The sequence below is a fragment of the Oncorhynchus clarkii genome, unplaced genomic scaffold, assembly GCF_045791955.1.
Source record: "Oncorhynchus clarkii lewisi isolate Uvic-CL-2024 unplaced genomic scaffold, UVic_Ocla_1.0 unplaced_contig_1340_pilon_pilon, whole genome shotgun sequence".
NCBI lineage: Eukaryota > Metazoa > Chordata > Actinopteri > Salmoniformes > Salmonidae > Oncorhynchus > Oncorhynchus clarkii.
Window position 1 is genome coordinate 30,471 of NW_027261064.1, and position 17,264 is coordinate 47,734.

A 17,264-nucleotide genomic window follows, 5' to 3' on the forward strand; every position below is an offset into this window, starting at 1 on the left:
TGAGTCAGCGACCTAAGGACTGTTGCAATCTCGAGAACTCTCTTGTGCTCTACCAACATTCCTATCATAGGTCAACAAGTGAAGATTTCTTCTCTCAGGGAAAGATATGCTTTTGTCAAGCACATGTCAAGGTGCACTGCTGTCAAAAAGTTGGCGTAAGCCACAAGAAAATGTACAATCCTTCGAGCCGGATTTGAACCAGCGACCTAAGGATTACAGCAATTTCATCTACAGTCCTCCGCTCTACCAACTGAGCTATCGAAGGGTGACGAATGTAGTCAAACGCCATCACCTAGATGGTCAGAGGTTCGGCAGAAGCATATGTTCCCTTTAAGAATTTAATCTGCTGAGTTTGGTGGTGTCTTGGAGCTGCTGAGGATTGCCCCCAGGTCTTCGTACGTTCAACTAATGCTCTATTCCTCTGAGCTACATCCCCTTAGATTGCAAGTAGTTGCATTTGGGAATAGACAAAAAGTGAGCCGAGGAATAAATCGCTGTTTAGCCCCCTCACTGCGAAATGTCTTGTTCTCTCTCCCTGTTGGTCTAGTGGTTAGGATTTGGTTATTTTACCACCGCGGCCTGGGTTTGATTCCCGCTCAGGGAATGACTTGCTTTTGGGGAAACACTAGGCATAAGTCAAAAACTTGGCACAACTTCAGAAAAAGTTATACTCTTCTGAGTCAGCGACCTAAGGACTGTTGCAATCTCGAGAACTCTCTTGTGCTCTACCAACATTCCTATCATAGGTCAACAAGTGAAGATTTCTTCTCTCAGGGAAAGATATTTTTTGTCAAGCACATGTCAAGGTGCACTGCTGTCAAAAAGTTGGCGTAAGCCACAAGAAAAAGTACAATCCTTCGTACCGGATTTGAACCAGCGACCTAAGGATTACTGCAATTTCACCTAGAGTCCTCCGCTCTACCATATGAGCTATTGAAAGGCGTCAAATGTAGTCAAACGCCATTACCTAGATGGTCAGAGGTTCGGCAGAAGCATATGTTCCTTTCAAGAATTTAATCTGCTGAGTTTGGTGGTGTCTTGGAGCTGCTGAGGATTGCCCCCAGGTCTTCGTACGTTGAAGTAATGCTCTATTCCTCTGAGCTACATCCCCTTAGATTGCAAGTAGTTGCATTTTGGAATAGACAAAAAGTGAGCCGAGGAATAAATCGCTGTTTAGCCCCCTCACTGCGAAATGTCTTGTTCTCTCTCCCTGTTGGTCTAGTGGTTAGGATTTGGTTATTTTACCACCGCGGCCTGGGTTTGATTCCCGCTCAGGGAATGACTTGCTTTTGGGGAAACACTAGGCATAAGTCAAAAACTTGGCACAACTGCAGAAAAAGTTATACTCTTCTGAGTCAGCGACCTAAGGACTGTTGCAATCTCGAGAACTCTCTTGTGCTCTACCAACATTCCTATCATAAGTCAACAAGTGAAGATTTCTTCTCTCAGGGAAAGATATTTTTTGTCAAGCACATGTCAAGGTGCACTGCTGTCAAAAAGTTGGCGTAAGCCACAAGAAAATGTACAATCCTTCGTACCGGATTTGAACCAGCGACCTAAGGATTACTGCAATTTCACCTAGAGTCCTCCGCTCTACCATATGAGCTATCGAAAGGCGTCAAATGTAGTCAAACGCCATTACCTAGATGGTCAGAGGTTCGGCAGAAGCATATGTTCCTTTCAAGAATTTAATCTGCTGAGTTTGGTGGTGTCTTGGAGCTGCTGAGGATTGCCCCCAGGTCTTCGTACGTTCAACTAATGCTCTTTTCCTCTGAGCTACATCCCCTTAGATTGCAAGTAGATGCATTTGGGAATTGACAAAAAGTGAGCCGAGGAATAAAATCGCTGTTTAGCCCCCTCACTGCGAAATGTCTTGTTCTCTCTCCCTGTTGGTCTAGTGGTTAGGATTTGGTTATTTTACCCCCGCGGCCTGGGTTTGATTCCCGCTCAGGGAATGACTTGCTTTTGGGGAAACACTAGGCATTATTCAAAAACTTGGCACAACTGCAGAAAAAGTTATACTCTTCTGAGTCAGCGACCTAAGGACTGTTGCAATCTCGGGAACTCTCTTGTGCTCTACCAACATTCCTATCATAGGTCAACAAGTGAAGATTTCTTCTCTCAGGGAAAGATATGTTTTTGTCAAGCACATGTCAAGGTGCACTGCTGTCAAAAAGTTGGCGTAAGCCACAAGAAAAAGTACAATCCTTCGTACCGGATTTGAACCAGCGACCTAAGGATTACTGCAATTTCACCTAGAGTCCTCCGCTCTACCATATGAGCTATTGAAAGGCGTCAAATGTAGTCAAACGCCATTACCTAGATGGTCAGAGGTTCGGCAGAAGCATATGTTCCTTTCAAGAATTTAATCTGCTGAGTTTGGTGGTGTCTTGGAGCTGCTGAGGATTGCCCCCAGGTCTTCGTACGTTGAAGTAATGCTCTATTCCTCTGAGCTACATCCCCTTAGATTGCAAGTAGTTGCATTTTGGAATAGACAAAAAGTGAGCCGAGGAATAAATCGCTGTTTAGCCCCCTCACTGCGAAATGTCTTGTTCTCTCTCCCTGTTGGTCTAGTGGTTAGGATTTGGTTATTTTACCACCGCGGCCTGGGTTTGATTCCCGCTCAGGGAATGACTTGCTTTTGGGGAAACACTAGGCATAAGTCAAAAACTTGGCACAACTGCAGAAAAAGTTATACTCTTCTGAGTCAGCGACCTAAGGACTGTTGCAATCTCGAGAACTCTCTTGTGCTCTACCAACATTCCTATCATAAGTCAACAAGTGAAGATTTCTTCTCTCAGGGAAAGATATTTTTTGTCAAGCACATGTCAAGGTGCACTGCTGTCAAAAAGTTGGCGTAAGCCACAAGAAAATGTACAATCCTTCGTACCGGATTTGAACCAGCGACCTAAGGATTACTGCAATTTCACCTAGAGTCCTCCGCTCTACCATATGAGCTATCGAAAGGCGTCAAATGTAGTCAAACGCCATTACCTAGATGGTCAGAGGTTCGGCAGAAGCATATGTTCCTTTCAAGAATTTAATCTGCTGAGTTTGGTGGTGTCTTGGAGCTGCTGAGGATTGCCCCCAGGTCTTCGTACGTTCAACTAATGCTCTTTTCCTCTGAGCTACATCCCCTTAGATTGCAAGTAGATGCATTTGGGAATTGACAAAAAGTGAGCCGAGGAATAAAATCGCTGTTTAGCCCCCTCACTGCGAAATGTCTTGTTCTCTCTCCCTGTTGGTCTAGTGGTTAGGATTTGGTTATTTTACCCCCGCGGCCTGGGTTTGATTCCCGCTCAGGGAATGACTTGCTTTTGGGGAAACACTAGGCATTATTCAAAAACTTGGCACAACTGCAGAAAAAGTTATACTCTTCTGAGTCAGCGACCTAAGGACTGTTGCAATCTCGGGAACTCTCTTGTGCTCTACCAACATTCCTATCATAGGTCAACAAGTGAAGATTTCTTCTCTCAGGGAAAGATATGTTTTTGTCAAGCACATGTCAAGGTGCACTGCTGTCAAAAAGTTGGCGTAAGCCACAAGAAAATGTACAATCCTTCGAGCCGGATTTGAACCAGCGACCTAAGGATTACAGCAATTTCATCTACAGTCCTCCGCTCTACCAACTGAGCTATCGAAGGGTGACGAATGTAGTCAAACGCCATCACCTAGATGGTCAGAGGTTCGGCAGAAGCATATGTTCCCTTTAAGAATTTAATCTGCTGAGTTTGGTGGTTGCTTGGAGCTGCTGACGATTGCCCCCAGATCTTCGTACGTTCAACTAATGCTCTATTCCTCTGAGCTACATCCCCTTAGATTGCAAGTAGTTGCATTTGGGAATAGACAAAAAGTGAGCCGAGGAATAAAATCGCTGTTTAGCCCCCTAGCTTGCAAAAAGTATTTTTCTCTCTCCCTGTTGGTCTAGTGGTTAGGATTCGGTTCTTTTACCACCGCGGCCTGGGTTTGATTCCCGCTCAGGGAATGACTTGCTTTTGGGTAAACAATAGGCATAAGTCAAAAACTTGGAACAACTGCAGAAAAAGTTATACTCTTCTGAGTCAGCGACATACGGACTGTTGCATTCTCGAGAACTCTCTGCTGCTCTACCAACATTCCTATCAAAGGTCAACAAGTGAAGATTTCTTCTCTCAGGGAAAGATATTTTTTTGTCAAGCACATGTCATGGTACACTGCTGTCAAAAAGTTGGCGTAAGCCACAAGAAAAAGTACAATCCTTCGAGCCGAATATGAACCAGCAACCTAAGGATTACAGCAATTTCACCTACAGTCCTCCGCTCTACCAACTGAGCTATCAAAGGGTAAAAAATGCAGTCAAACGCCATCACCTAGATGGTCAGAGGTTTGGCAGAAGCATATGTTCCCTTTAAGAAATTAATCTGCTGAGTTTGGTAGTTTCTTGGAGCTGCTGAGGATTGCCCTCAGGTCTTCATACGTTCAACTAATGCTCTATTCCTCTGAGCTACATCCCCTTAGATTAGAAGTAGTTGCATTTGGGAATAGACAAAAAGTGAGCCGAGGAATAAAATCGCTGTTTAGCCCCCTAGCTTGCGAAATTTATTTTTCTCTCTCCCTGTTGGTCTAGTGGTTAGGATTCGGTTCTTTTACCACCGCGGCCTGGGTTTGATTCCCGCTCAGGGAATGACTTGCTTTTGGGTAAACACTAGGCATAAGTCAAAAACTTGGAACAACTGCAGAATAAGTTATACTCTTCTGAGTCAGCGACATACGGACTGTTGCAATCTCGAGAACTCTCTGCTGCTCTACCAACATTCCTATCAAAGGTCAACAAGTGAAGATTTCTTCTCTCAGGGAAAGATATTTTTTTGTCAAGCACATGTCATGGTACACTGCTGTCAAAAAGTTGGCGTAAGCCACAAGAAAAAGTACAATCCTTCGAGCCGGATTTGAACCAGCGACCTAAGGATTACAACAATTTCACCTACAGTCCTCCGCTCTACCAACTGAGCTATCGAAGGATAAAAAATGTATTCAAACACCATCACCTAGATGGTCAGAGGTTTGGCAGAAGCATATGTTCCCTTTAAGAATTTAATCTGCTGAGTTTGGTGGTTTCTTGGAGCTGCTGAGGATTGCCCCCAGGTTTTCGTACGTTCAACTAATGCTCTATTCCTCTGAGCTACATCCCCTTAGATTGCAAGTAGTTGCATTTGGGAATAGACAAAAAGTGAGCCGAGGAATAAAATCGCTGTTTAGCCCCCTAGCTTGCAAAAAGTATTTTTCTCTCTCCCTGTTGGTCTAGTGGTTAGGATTCAGTTCTTTTACCACCGCGGCCTGGGTTTGATTCCCGCTCAGGGAATGACTTGCTTTTGGGGAATCACTAGGCATATGTCAAAAACTTGGCACAACTGCAGAAAAGGTTATACTCTTCTGAGTCAGCGACCTAAGGACTGTTGCAATCTCGAGAACTCTCTGCTGCTCTACCAACATTCCTATCAAAGGTCAACAAGTGAAGATTTCTTCTCTCAGGGAAAGATATTTTTTTGTCAAGCACATGTCATGGTACACTGCTGTCAAAAAGTTGGCGTAAGCCACAAGAAAAAGTACAATCCTTCGAGCCGGATTTGAACCAGCGACCTAAGGATTACAACAATTTCACCTACAGTCCTCCGCTCTACAAACTGAGCTATCGAAGGATAAAAAATGTAGTCAAACGCCATCACCTAGATGGTCAGAGGTTTGGCAGAAGCATATGTTCCCTTTAAGAAATTAATCTGCTGAGTTTGGTGTTTCTTGGAGCTGCTAAGGATTGCCCCCAGGTCTTCGTACGTTCAACTAATGCTCTATTCCTCTGAGCTACATCCCCTTAGATTGCAAGTAGTTGCATTTGGGAATAGACAAAAAGTGAGCCGAGGAATAAAATCGCTGTTTAGCCCCCTAGCTTGCGAAATGTATTTTTCTCTCTCCCTGTTGGTCTAGTGGTTAGGATTCGGTTCTTTTACCACCGCTGCCTGGGTTTGATTCCCGCTCAGGGAATGACTTGCTTTTGGGGCAACACTAGGCATAAGTCAAAAACTTGGCACAACTGCAGAAAAAGTTATACTCTTCTGAGTCAGCGACCTAAGGACTGTTGCAATCTCGAGATCTCTCTGCTGATCTACCAACATTCCTATCAAAGGTCAACAAGTGAAGATTTCTTCTCTCAGGGAAAGATATTTTTTTGTCAAGCACATGTCATGGTTCACTGCTGTCAAAAAGTTGCCGTAAGCCACAAGAAAATGTACAATCCTTCGAGCCGGATTTGAACCAGCGACCTAAGGATTACAGCAATTTCACCTACAGTCCTCGGCTCTACCAACTGAGCTATCGAAGGATAAAAAATGTAGTCAAACGCCATCACCTAGATGGTCGGAGGTTCGGCAGAAGCATATGTTCCCTTTAAGAAATTCATCTGCTGAGTTTGGTGGTTTCTTGGAGCTGCTTAGGATTGCCCTCAGGTCTTCATACGTTCAACTAATGCTCTATTCCTCTGAGCTACATCCCATTAGATTGCAAGTAGTTGCATTTGGGAATAGACAAAAAGTGAGCCGAGGAATAAAATCGCTGTTTAGCCCCCTAGCTTGCAAAAAGTATTTTTCTCTCTCCCTGTTGGTCTAGTGGTTAGGATTCGGTTCTTTTCCCACCACGGCCTGGGTTTGATTCCCGCTCAGGGAATGACTTGCTTTTGGGTAAACACTAGGCATAAGTCAAAAACTTGGAACAACTGCAGAATAAGTTATACTCTTCTGAGTCAGCGACATACGGACTGTTGCAATCTCGAGAACTCTCTGCTGCTCTACCAACATTCATATCAAAGGTCAACAAGTGAAGATTTCTTCTCTCTGGGAAATATATTTTTTTGTCAAGCACATGTCATGGTACACTGCTGTCAAAAAGTTGGCGTAAGCCACAAGAAAAAGTACAATCCTTCGAGCCGGATTTGAACCAGCAACCTAAGAATTACAGCAATTTCACCTACAGTCCTCCGCTCTACCAACTGAGCTATCGAAGGATAAAAAATGTAGTCAAACGCCATCACCTAGATGGTCAGAGGTTTGGCAGAAGCATATGTTCCCTTTAAGAAATTAATCTGCTGAGTTTGGTGGTTTCTTGGAGCTGTTTAGGATTGCCCCCAGGTCTTCATACGTTCAACTAATGCTCTATTCCTCTGAGCTACATCCCATTAGATTGCAAGTAGTTGCATTTGGGAATAGACAAAAAGTGAGCCGAGGAATAAAATCGCTGTTTAGCCCCCTAGCTTGCAAAAAGTATTTTTCTCTCTCCCTGTTGGTCTAGTGGTTAGGATTCGGTTCTTTTCCCACCGCGGCCTGGGTTTGATTCCCGCTCAGGGAATGACTTGCTTTTGGGTAAACACTAGGCATAAGTCAAAAACTTGGAACAACTGCAGAATAAGTTATACTCTTCTGAGTCAGCGACATACGGACTGTTGCAATCTCGAGAACTCTCTGCTGCTCTACCAACATTCATATCAAAGGTCAGCAAGTGAAGATTTCTTCTCTCAGGGAAAGATATTTTTTTGTCAAGCACATGTCATGGTTCACTGCTGTCAAAAAGTTGCCGTAAGCCACAAGAAAATGTACAATCCTTCGAGACGGATTTGAACCTGCGACCTAAGGATTACAGCAATTTCACCTACAGTCCTCGGCTCTACCAACTGAGCTATCGAAGGATAAAAAATGTAGTCAAACGCCATCACCTAGATGGTCAGAGGTTCGGCAGAAGCATATGTTCCCTTTAAGAAATTAATCTGCTGAGTTTGGTGGTTTCTTGGAGCTGCTTAGGATTGCCCCCAGGTCTTCATACGTTCAACTAATGCTCTATTCCTCTGAGCTACATCCCATTAGATTGCAAGTAGTTGCATTTGGGAATAGACAAAAAAGTGAGCCGAGGAATAAAATCGCTGTTTAGCCCCCTAGCTTGCAAAAAGTATTTTTCTCTCTCCCTGTTGGTCTAGTGGTTAGGATTCGGTTCTTTTCCCACCGCGGCCTGGGTTTGATTCCCGCTCAGGGAATGACTTGCTTTTGGGGAAACACAAGGCATAAGTCAAAAACTTGGAACAACTGCAGAATAAGTTATACTCTTCTGAGTCAGCGACATACGGACTGTTGCAATCTCGAGAACTCTCTGCTGCTCTACCAACATTCATATCAAAGGTCAACAAGTGAAGATTTCTTCTCTCAGGGAAATATATTTTTTTGTCAAGCACATGTCATGGTACACTGCTGTCAAAAAGTTGGCGTAAGGCACAAGAAAAAGTACAATCCTTCGAGCCGGATTTGAACAAGCGACCTAAGGATTACAGCAATTTCACCTACAGTCCTCCGCTCTACCAACTGAGCTATCGAAGGATAAAAAATGTAGTCAAACGCCATCACCTAGATGGTCAGAGGTTTGGCAGAAGCATATGTTCCCTTTAAGAAATTAATCTGCTGAGTTTGGTGGTTTCTTGGAGCTGCTGAGGATTGCCCCCAGGTCTTCGTACGTTCAACTAATGCTCTATTCCTCTGAACTACATCCCCTTAGATTGCAAGTAGTTGCATTTGGGAATAGACAAAAAGTGAGCCGAGGAATAAAATCGCTGTTTAGCCCCCTAGCTTGCGAAATGTGTTTTTCTCTCTCCCTGTTGGTCTAGTGGTAAGGATTCGGTTCTTTTACCACCGCGGCCTGGGTTTGATTCCCGCTCAGGGAATGACTTGCTTTTGGGGAAACACAAGGCATAAGTCAAAAACTTGGAACAACTGCAGAATAAGTTATACTCTTCTGAGTCAGCGACATACGGACTGTTGCAATCTCGAGAACTCTCTGCTGCTCTACCAACATTCATATCAAAGGTCAACAAGTGAAGATTTCTTCTCTCAGGGAAATATATTTTTTTGTCAAGCACATGTCATGGTACACTGCTGTCAAAAAGTTGGCGTAAGCCACAAGAAAAAGTACAATCCTTCGAGCCGGATTTGAACCAGCGACCTGAGGATTACAGCAATTTCACCTACAGTCCTCCGCTCTACCAACTGAGCTATCGAAGGATAAAAAATGTAGTCAAACGCCATCACCTAGATGGTCAGAGGTTTGGCAGAAGCATATGTTCCCTTTAAGAAATTAATCTGCTGAGTTTGGTGGTTTCTTGGAGCTGTTTAGGATTGCCCCCAGGTCTTCATACGTTCAACTAATGCTCTATTCCTCTGAGCTACATCCCATTAGATTGCAAGTAGTTGCATTTGGGAATAGACAAAAAGTGAGCCGAGGAATAAAATCGCTGTTTAGCCCCCTAGCTTGCAAAAAGTATTTTTCTCTCTCCCTGTTGGTCTAGTGGTTAGGATTCGGTTCTTTTCCCACCGCGGCCTGGGTTTGATTCCCGCTCAGGGAATGACTTGCTTTTGGGTAAACACTAGGCATAAGTCAAAAACTTGGAACAACTGCAGAATAAGTTATACTCTTCTGAGTCAGCGACATACGGACTGTTGCAATCTCGAGAACTCTCTGCTGCTCTACCAACATTCATATCAAAGGTCAGCAAGTGAAGATTTCTTCTCTCAGGGAAAGATATTTTTTTGTCAAGCACATGTCATGGTTCACTGCTGTCAAAAAGTTGCCGTAAGCCACAAGAAAATGTACAATCCTTCGAGACGGATTTGAACCAGCGACCTAAGGATTACAGCAATTTCACCTACAGTCCTCGGCTCTACCAACTGAGCTATCGAAGGATAAAAAATGTAGTCAAACGCCATCACCTAGATGGTCAGAGGTTCGGCAGAAGCATATGTTCCCTTTAAGAAATTAATCTGCTGAGTTTGGTGGTTTCTTGGAGCTGCTTAGGATTGCCCCCAGGTCTTCATACGTTCAACTAATGCTCTATTCCTCTGAGCTACATCCCATTAGATTGCAAGTAGTTGCATTTGAGAATAGACAAAAAGTGAGCCGAGGAATAAAATCGCTGTTTAGCCCCCTAGCTTGCAAAAAGTATTTTTCTCTCTCCCTGTTGGTCTAGTGGTTAGGATTCGGTTCTTTTACCACCGCGGCCTGGGTTTGATTCCCGCTCAGGGAATGACTTGCTTTTGGGGAAACACTAGGCATAAGTCAAAAACTTGGCACAACTGCAGAAAAAGTTATACTCTTCTGAATCAGCGACCTAAGGACTGTTGCAATCTCGAGAACTCTCTGCTGCTCTACCAACATTCCTATCAAAGGTCAACAAGTTAAGATTTCTTCTCTCAGGGAAAGATATTTTTTGTCAAGCACATGTCAAGGTGCACTGCTGTCAAAAAGTTGGCGTAAGCCACAAGAAAATGTACAATCCTTCAAGCCGGATTTGAACCAGCGACCTAAGGATTACAGCAATTTCATCTACAGTTCTCCGCTCTACCAACTGAGCTATCGAAGGATAAAAAAAGTAGTCAAACGCCATCACCTAGATGGTCAGAGGTTTGGCAGAAGCATATGTTCCCTTTAAGAAATTAATCTGCTGAGTTTGGTGGTTTCTTGGAGCTGTTTAGGATTGCCCCCAGGTCTTCATACGTTCAACTAATGCTCTATTCCTCTGAGCTACATCCCATTAGATTGCAAGTAGTTGCATTTGGGAATAGACAAAAAGTGAGCCGAGGAATAAAATCGCTGTTTAGCCCCCTAGCTTGCAAAAAGTATTTTTCTCTCTCCCTGTTGGTCTAGTGGTTAGGATTCGGTTCTTTTCCCACCGCGGCCTGGGTTTGATTCCCGCTCAGGGAATGACTTGCTTTTGGGTAAACACTAGGCATAAGTCAAAAACTTGGAACAACTGCAGAATAAGTTATACTCTTCTGAGTCAGCGACATACGGACTGTTGCAATCTCGAGAACTCTCTGCTGCTCTACCAACATTCATATCAAAGGTCAGCAAGTGAAGATTTCTTCTCTCAGGGAAAGATATTTTTTTGTCAAGCACATGTCATGGTTCACTGCTGTCAAAAAGTTGCCGTAAGCCACAAGAAAATGTACAATCCTTCGAGACGGATTTGAACCTGCGACCTAAGGATTACAGCAATTTCACCTACAGTCCTCGGCTCTACCAACTGAGCGATCGAAGGATAAAAAATGTAGTCAAACGCCATCACCTAGATGGTCAGAGGTTCGGCAGAAGCATATGTTCCCTTTAAGAAATTAATCTGCTGAGTTTGGTGGTTTCTTGGAGCTGCTTAGGATTGCCCCCAGGTCTTCATACGTTCAACTAATGCTCTATTCCTCTGAGCTACATCCCATTAGATTGCAAGTAGTTGCATTTGGGAATAGACAAAAAAGTGAGCCGAGGAATAAAATCGCTGTTTAGCCCCCTAGCTTGCAAAAAGTATTTTTCTCTCTCCCTGTTGGTCTAGTGGTTAGGATTCGGTTCTTTTCCCACCGCGGCCTGGGTTTGATTCCCGCTCAGGGAATGACTTGCTTTTGGGTAAACACTAGGCATAAGTCAAAAACTTGGAACAACTGCAGAATAAGTTATACTCTTCTGAGTCAGCGACATACGGACTGTTGCAATCTCGAGAACTCTCTGCTGCTCTACCAACATTCATATCAAAGGTCAGCAAGTGAAGATTTCTTCTCTCAGGGAAAGATATTTTTTTGTCAAGCACATGTCATGGTTCACTGCTGTCAAAAAGTTGCCGTAAGCCACAAGAAAATGTACAATCCTTCGAGACGGATTTGAACCTGCGACCTAAGGATTACAGAAATTTCACCTACAGTCCTCGGCTCTACCAACTGAGCTATCGAAGGATAAAAAATGTAGTCAAACGCCATCACCTAGATGGTCAGAGGTTCGGCAGAAGCATATGTTCCCTTTAAGAAATTAATCTGCTGAGTTTGGTGGTTTCTTGGAGCTGCTTAGGATTGCCCCCAGGTCTTCATACGTTCAACTAATGCTCTATTCCTCTGAGCTACATCCCATTAGATTGCAAGTAGTTGCATTTGGGAATAGACAAAAAAGTGAGCCGAGGAATAAAATCGCTGTTTAGCCCCCTAGCTTGCAAAAAGTATTTTTCTCTCTCCCTGTTGGTCTAGTGGTTAGGATTCGGTTCTTTTCCCACCGCGGCCTGGGTTTGATTCCCGCTCAGGGAATGACTTGCTTTTGGGGAAACACAAGGCATAAGTCAAAAACTTGGAACAACTGCAGAATAAGTTATACTCTTCTGAGTCAGCGACATACGGACTGTTGCAATCTCGAGAACTCTCTGCTGCTCTACCAACATTCATATCAAAGGTCAACAAGTGAAGATTTCTTCTCTCAGGGAAATATATTTTTTTGTCAAGCACATGTCATGGTACACTGCTGTCAAAAAGTTGGCGTAAGGCACAAGAAAAAGTACAATCCTTCGAGCCGGATTTGAACAAGCGACCTAAGGATTACAGCAATTTCACCTACAGTCCTCCGCTCTACCAACTGAGCTATCGAAGGATAAAAAATGTAGTCAAACGCCATCACCTAGATGGTCAGAGGTTTGGCAGAAGCATATGTTCCCTTTAAGAAATTAATCTGCTGAGTTTGGTGGTTTCTTGGAGCTGCTGAGGATTGCCCCCAGGTCTTCGTACGTTCAACTAATGCTCTATTCCTCTGAACTACATCCCCTTAGATTGCAAGTAGTTGCATTTGGGAATAGACAAAAAGTGAGCCGAGGAATAAAATCGCTGTTTAGCCCCCTAGCTTGCGAAATGTGTTTTTCTCTCTCCCTGTTGGTCTAGTGGTAAGGATTCGGTTCTTTTACCACCGCGGCCTGGGTTTGATTCCCGCTCAGGGAATGACTTGCTTTTGGGGAAACACAAGGCATAAGTCAAAAACTTGGAACAACTGCAGAATAAGTTATACTCTTCTGAGTCAGCGACATACGGACTGTTGCAATCTCGAGAACTCTCTGCTGCTCTACCAACATTCATATCAAAGGTCAACAAGTGAAGATTTCTTCTCTCAGGGAAATATATTTTTTTGTCAAGCACATGTCATGGTACACTGCTGTCAAAAAGTTGGCGTAAGCCACAAGAAAAAGTACAATCCTTCGAGCCGGATTTGAACCAGCGACCTGAGGATTACAGCAATTTCACCTACAGTCCTCCGCTCTACCAACTGAGCTATCGAAGGATAAAAAATGTAGTCAAACGCCATCACCTAGATGGTCAGAGGTTTGGCAGAAGCATATGTTCCCTTTAAGAAATTAATCTGCTGAGTTTGGTGGTTTCTTGGAGCTGTTTAGGATTGCCCCCAGGTCTTCATACGTTCAACTAATGCTCTATTCCTCTGAGCTACATCCCATTAGATTGCAAGTAGTTGCATTTGGGAATAGACAAAAAGTGAGCCGAGGAATAAAATCGCTGTTTAGCCCCCTAGCTTGCAAAAAGTATTTTTCTCTCTCCCTGTTGGTCTAGTGGTTAGGATTCGGTTCTTTTCCCACCGCGGCCTGGGTTTGATTCCCGCTCAGGGAATGACTTGCTTTTGGGTAAACACTAGGCATAAGTCAAAAACTTGGAACAACTGCAGAATAAGTTATACTCTTCTGAGTCAGCGACATACGGACTGTTGCAATCTCGAGAACTCTCTGCTGCTCTACCAACATTCATATCAAAGGTCAGCAAGTGAAGATTTCTTCTCTCAGGGAAAGATATTTTTTTGTCAAGCACATGTCATGGTTCACTGCTGTCAAAAAGTTGCCGTAAGCCACAAGAAAATGTACAATCCTTCGAGACGGATTTGAACCAGCGACCTAAGGATCACAGCAATTTCACCTACAGTCCTCGGCTCTATCAACTGAGCTATCGAAGGATAAAAAATGTAGTCAAACGCCATCACCTAGATGGTCAGAGGTTCGGCAGAAGCATATGTTCCCTTTAAGAAATTAATCTGCTGAGTTTGGTGGTTTCTTGGAGCTGCTTAGGATTGCCCCCAGGTCTTCATACGTTCAACTAATGCTCTATTCCTCTGAGCTACATCCCATTAGATTGCAAGTAGTTGCATTTGGGAATAGACAAAAAGTGAGCCGAGGAATAAAATCGCTGTTTAGCCCCCTAGCTTGCAAAAAGTATTTTTCTCTCTCCCTGTTGGTCTAGTGGTTAGGATTCGGTTCTTTTACCACCGCGGCCTGGGTTTGATTCCCGCTCAGGGAATGACTTGCTTTTGGGGAAACACTAGGCATAAGTCAAAAACTTGGCACAACTGCAGAAAAAGTTATACTCTTCTGAATCAGCGACTTAAGGACTGTTGCAATCTCGAGAACTCTCTGCTGCTCTACCAACATTCCTATCAAAGGTCAACAAGTTAAGATTTCTTCTCTCAGGGAAAGATATTTTTTGTCAAGCACATGTCAAGGTGCACTGCTGTCAAAAAGTTGGCGTAAGCCACAAGAAAATGTACAATCCTTCAAGCCGGATTTGAACCAGCGACCTAAGGATTACAGCAATTTCATCTACAGTCCTCCGCTCTACCAACTGAGCTATCGAAGGATAAAAAATGTAGTCAAACGCCATCACCTAGATGGTCAGAGGTTTGGCAGAAGCATATGTTCCCTTTAAGAAATTAATCTGCTGAGTTTGGTAGCTTCTTGGAGCTGCTAAGGATTGCCCCCAGGTCTTCGTACGTTCAACTAATGCTCTATTCCTCTGAGCTACATCCCCTTAGATTGCAAGTAGTTGCATTTGGAAATAGACAAAAAGTGAGCCGAGGAATAAAATCGCTGTTTAGCCCCATAGCTTGCAAAATGTATTTTTCTCTCTCCCTGTTGGTCTAGTGGTTAGGATTCGGTTCTTTTACCACCGCTGCCTGGGTTTGATTCCCGCTCAGGGAATGACTTGCTTTTGGGGAAACACTAGGCATAAGTCAAAAACTTGGCACAACTGCAGAAAAAGTTATACTCTTCTGAATCAGCGACCTAAGGACTGTTGCAATCTCGAGAACTCTCTGCTGCTCTACCAACATTCCTATCAAAGGTCAGCAAGTGAAGATTTCTTCTCTCAGGGAAAGATATTTTTTTGTCAAGCACATGTCATGGTTCACTGATGTCAAAAAGTTGCCGTAAGCCACAAGAAAATGTACAATCCTTCGAGACGGATTTGAACCAGCGACCTAAGGATTACAGCAATTTCACCTACAGTCCTCGGCTCTACCAACTGAGCTATCGAAGGATAAAAAATGTAGTCAAACGCCATCACCTAGATGGTCAGAGGTTCGGCAGACGCATATGTTCCCTTTAAGAAATTAATCTGCTGAGTTTGGTGGTTTCTTGGAGCTGCTTAGGATTGCCCCCAGGTCTTCATACGTTCAACTAATGCTCTATTCCTCTGAGCTACATCCCATTAGATTGCAAGTAGTTGCATTTGGGAATAGACAAAAAGTGAGCCGAGGAATAAAATCGCTGTTTAGCCCCCTAGCTTGCAAAAAGTATTTTTCTCTCTCCCTGTTGGTCTAGTGGTTAGGATTCGGTTCTTTTCCCACCGCGGCCTGGGTTTGATTCCCGCTCAGGGAATGACTTGCTTTTGGGTAAACACTAGGCATAAGTCAAAAACTTGGAACAACTGCAGAATAAGTTATACTCTTCTGAGTCAGTGACATACGGACTGTTGCAATCTCGAGAACTCTCTGCTGCTCTACCAACATTCATGTCAAAGGTCAACAAGTGAAGATTTCTTCTCTCAGGGAAATATATTTTTTTGTCAAGCACATGTCATGGTACACTGCTGTCAAAAAGTTGGCGTAAGGCACAAGAAAAAGTACAATCCTTCGAGCCGGATTTGAACAAGCGACCTAAGGATTACAGCAATTTCACCTACAGTCCTCCGCTCTACCAACTGAGCTATCGAAGGATAAAAAATGTAGTCAAACGCCATCACCTAGATGGTCAGAGGTTTGGCAGAAGCATATGTTCCCTTTAAGAAATTCATCTGCTGAGTTTGGTGGCTTCTTGGAGCTGCTAAGGATTGCCCCCAGGTCTTCGTACGTTCAACTAATGCTCTATTCCTCTGAGCTACATCCCCTTAGATTGCAAGTAGTTGCATTTGGAAATAGACAAAAAGTGAGCCGAGGAATAAAATCGCTGTTTAGCCCCATAGCTTGCAAAATGTATTTTTCTCTCTCCCTGTTGGTCTAGTGGTTAGGATTCGGTTCTTTTACCACCGCTGCCTGGGTTTGATTCCCGCTCAGGGAATGACTTGCTTTTGGGGAAACACTAGGCATAAGTAAAAAACTTGGCACAACTGCAGAAAAAGTTATACTCTTCTGAATCAGCGACCTAAGGACTGTTGCAATCTCGAGAACTCTCTACTGCTCTACCAACATTCCTATCAAAGGTCAACAAGTGAAGATTTCTTCTCTCAGGGAAAGATATTTTTTTGTCAAGCACATGTCATGGTTCACTGCTGTCAAAAAGTTGCCGTAAACCACAAGAAAAAGTACAATCCTTCGAGCCGGATTTGAACCAGCGACGTAAGGATTACAGTAATTTCACCTACAGTCCTCCGCTCTACCAACTGAGCTATCGAAGGATAAAAAATGTAGTCAAACGCCATCACCTAGATGGTCAGAGGTTTGGCAGAAGCATATGTTCCCTTTAAGAAATTAATCTGCTGAGTTTGGTGGTTTCTTGGAGCTGCTGAGGATTGCCCCCAGGTCTTCGTACGTTCAACTAATGCTCTATTCCTCTGAACTACATCCCCTTAGATTGCAAGTAGTTGCATTTGGGAATAGACAAAAAGTGAGCCGAGGAATAAAATCGCTGTTTAGCCCCCTAGCTTGCGAAATGTGTTTTTCTCTCTCCCTGTTGGTCTAGTGGTAAGGATTCGGTTCTTTTACCACCGCGGCCTGGGTTTGATTCCCGCTCAGGGAATGACTTGCTTTTGGGGAAACACTAGGCATAAGTCAAAAACTTGGCACAACTGCAGAAAAAATTATACTCTTCTGAATCAGCGACCTAAGGACTGTTGCAATCTCGAGAACTCTCTGCTGCTCTACCAACATTCCTATCAAAGGTCAACAAGTTAAGATTTCTTCTCTCAGGGAAAGATATTTTTTGTCAAGCACATGTCAAGGTGCACTGCTGTCAAAAAGTTGGCGTAAGCCACAAGAAAATGTACAATCCTTCAAGCCGGATTTGAACCAGCGACCTAAGGATTACAGCAATTTCATCTACAGTCCTCCGCTCTACCAACTGAGCTATCGAAGGATAAAAAATGTAGTCAAACGCCATCACCTAGATGGTCAGAGGTTTGGCAGAAGCATATGTT

The 17,264-nt window shown here is 43.7% G+C and overlaps 9 non-coding genes across 9 annotated transcripts; all 9 read right to left on the bottom strand.

The window, feature by feature from the left end:
* Window positions 1–178: 178 nt before the first annotated feature.
* trnay-gua (transfer RNA tyrosine (anticodon GUA)) lies at window positions 179–265 on the bottom strand. Its single transcript is given in 2 exon segments — window positions 179–214; window positions 229–265. It is a non-coding gene; the product is annotated as a tRNA-Tyr (tRNA).
* A 3,292-nt stretch (window positions 266–3,557) lies between these two features.
* On the bottom strand, window positions 3,558–3,644 carry trnay-gua (transfer RNA tyrosine (anticodon GUA)). Its single transcript is given in 2 exon segments — window positions 3,558–3,593; window positions 3,608–3,644. It is a non-coding gene; the product is annotated as a tRNA-Tyr (tRNA).
* Window positions 3,645–4,913: 1,269 nt separating this feature from the next.
* Window positions 4,914–5,000, bottom strand: trnay-gua (transfer RNA tyrosine (anticodon GUA)). The gene is given in 2 exon segments: window positions 4,914–4,949; window positions 4,964–5,000. It is a non-coding gene; the product is annotated as a tRNA-Tyr (tRNA).
* Window positions 5,001–6,268: 1,268 nt separating this feature from the next.
* On the bottom strand, window positions 6,269–6,355 carry trnay-gua (transfer RNA tyrosine (anticodon GUA)). The gene is given in 2 exon segments: window positions 6,269–6,304; window positions 6,319–6,355. It is a non-coding gene; the product is annotated as a tRNA-Tyr (tRNA).
* A 2,626-nt stretch (window positions 6,356–8,981) lies between these two features.
* On the bottom strand, window positions 8,982–9,068 carry trnay-gua (transfer RNA tyrosine (anticodon GUA)). The gene is given in 2 exon segments: window positions 8,982–9,017; window positions 9,032–9,068. It is a non-coding gene; the product is annotated as a tRNA-Tyr (tRNA).
* Window positions 9,069–13,050: 3,982 nt separating this feature from the next.
* Window positions 13,051–13,137, bottom strand: trnay-gua (transfer RNA tyrosine (anticodon GUA)). Its single transcript is given in 2 exon segments — window positions 13,051–13,086; window positions 13,101–13,137. It is a non-coding gene; the product is annotated as a tRNA-Tyr (tRNA).
* A 1,268-nt stretch (window positions 13,138–14,405) lies between these two features.
* On the bottom strand, window positions 14,406–14,492 carry trnay-gua (transfer RNA tyrosine (anticodon GUA)). The gene is given in 2 exon segments: window positions 14,406–14,441; window positions 14,456–14,492. It is a non-coding gene; the product is annotated as a tRNA-Tyr (tRNA).
* Window positions 14,493–16,439: 1,947 nt separating this feature from the next.
* trnay-gua (transfer RNA tyrosine (anticodon GUA)) lies at window positions 16,440–16,526 on the bottom strand. The gene is given in 2 exon segments: window positions 16,440–16,475; window positions 16,490–16,526. It is a non-coding gene; the product is annotated as a tRNA-Tyr (tRNA).
* A 590-nt stretch (window positions 16,527–17,116) lies between these two features.
* On the bottom strand, window positions 17,117–17,203 carry trnay-gua (transfer RNA tyrosine (anticodon GUA)). Its single transcript is given in 2 exon segments — window positions 17,117–17,152; window positions 17,167–17,203. It is a non-coding gene; the product is annotated as a tRNA-Tyr (tRNA).
* Between the last annotated feature and the right edge of the window lie 61 nt (window positions 17,204–17,264).